Source organism: Colobus angolensis, unplaced genomic scaffold (assembly GCF_000951035.1).
Source record: "Colobus angolensis palliatus isolate OR3802 unplaced genomic scaffold, Cang.pa_1.0 Scaffold454, whole genome shotgun sequence".
In the NCBI taxonomy this organism is placed as follows: Eukaryota; Metazoa; Chordata; class Mammalia; order Primates; family Cercopithecidae; genus Colobus; species Colobus angolensis.
This window is the reverse complement of record NW_012117977.1, coordinates 888,314-890,016: the sequence shown is the minus strand read 5'-3', so window position 1 is coordinate 890,016 and position 1,703 is coordinate 888,314. Positions and strand designations below refer to the sequence as shown.

Genomic DNA, 1,703 nt, shown 5'->3' with positions numbered 1-1,703 from the left:
GAATAATGTTGAATGACACCCCCATAGCTTTAATATCTTCCCTGCCTTCGTCACAATATTCATCAACTTCATACAGCAAAGAATTACTTCGTGCTTGCTTTCAAAATATTCAATTGGCTTATCACAGGGTTAACTGTACTTTGATTAATAATTATGTAAAAGTGGCCGCGGGCCGAGGAGAGCTCTGGGTGGCCAGCCAACGACCTGGGCCGTCGTGGGCTTCCACGAGCTTGCGGGGATGAGCCGGTCCCTGGGCCGAGCGGCGGGCTCGGGTGCCGGCGGTGGTGGCTCGGCAGAGCAGCTGGACGGGCTGGTGAAGAAGGACAAAGTGGTTGTCTTCCCTCCAGGGGACAGCGGAGCAACCCCAGTGCGGCTTCAGCAACGCCGTGGTGCAGATCCTGTGGCTGCACGGCGTCCGCGACTACGCGGCCTACGAAGTGCTGGACGAACCCGAGCTGCGACAAGGCATTAAAGACGCTTCCAACTGGCCCACCATCCCGCAAGTGTACCTCAACGGCGAGTTTGTGCGGGGCTGTGACATTCTTTTGCAGGTGCACCAGAATGGGGAACTGGTGGAAGAACAAAAAAAGCTGGGGATCCACTCCGCCCTTTTAGATGAAAAGAAAGACCAAGACTCAAAGTGAGGGCGCCCTGAACAGAGGGAGCCGTTCGTGTCAGAGACTCACTGCCAGAAAAACCTTACCGATTTTGGTTTTCACTACTGAGACAACTGCCTTGCACTGATCATTTCAGTTCATGAGCAGTCGGGTGATTTTAGTTTGTCTGGTGTTTGGGCTAAGAAGATTTTATTGTGAACTTAATTGCAACCACTGCACCGTAATAATTCAGTGCTGTATTATGATAGTGTTGTAAACAAAATTTGTTCTTATATTGCCATTTATTTTTTGCCTGATTCAGGAGTTAAACTAGGAGCTTTGGAATCATTATTCATGACCCCTCTGCAAATATGTCAGTCTGCAAAGACATTATCTTCCCCCAAATTATGTAGAGCTTCCTCTGTTATGGAAAACGATGGACAAAGAAGAAACTGTGATAACTGGGGTGTTTTTTTTTTTAATAAACTACCAACACAGGAAAAAAGTTATATAAAAGCTTTGATGACTTGGTGCTACAATTTGATACATTTTATTATAAAGAGCATGCTGGAGACTGGGGCAAATGGGTGGCAGGTCTAATAAAATCAAATTTTCAGACATTTATCTTCTTGCTTCATATTTGCATTTTCGACTGCTTATATGATATTGTCACTCACACACGGGCTTATTTCTCTTAGGACATAGAGATTCACATTCTGTGTTTGTACTGGAGACCTGTTCACTATTTATGTTTATGGTGTTTACTGAGTTGTAACATTTAAATCATTATTTTTGTTGTTACTTTAATATTCAACAAACCTTTTTTTTCTTAGTAAACTTTATTTTTCCAACATAAAAGTAATATAAAACTTGGAAAATACAGCAAAATAAAAAGAGGAAAAATCAATGTAATTTTACTGCCCCCAAAATCCCATTGACATTTTTGTCTTCTGATAGAGATTTTGTTCATTTTTTTTATTTGTTTGCTTTGTTGATAGCTTGAGAGACCTCCAAATTTCCATGTACCTGAGTCATCAAAATTTCTAACCCTGGTGGGTTCTTCACCCTAGAGTCCCAAGAGTGCCATAAGATACATCCTGGCCAGGC

At 42.9% G+C, this 1,703-nt stretch overlaps 1 pseudogene; it reads left to right on the top strand.

Annotated features, from left to right (window-relative positions):
* The first annotated feature begins 238 nt into the window (after positions 1 to 238).
* Positions 239 to 644, top strand: LOC105523225 (annotated as a pseudogene).
* Positions 645 to 1,703: the final 1,059 nt, after the last annotated feature.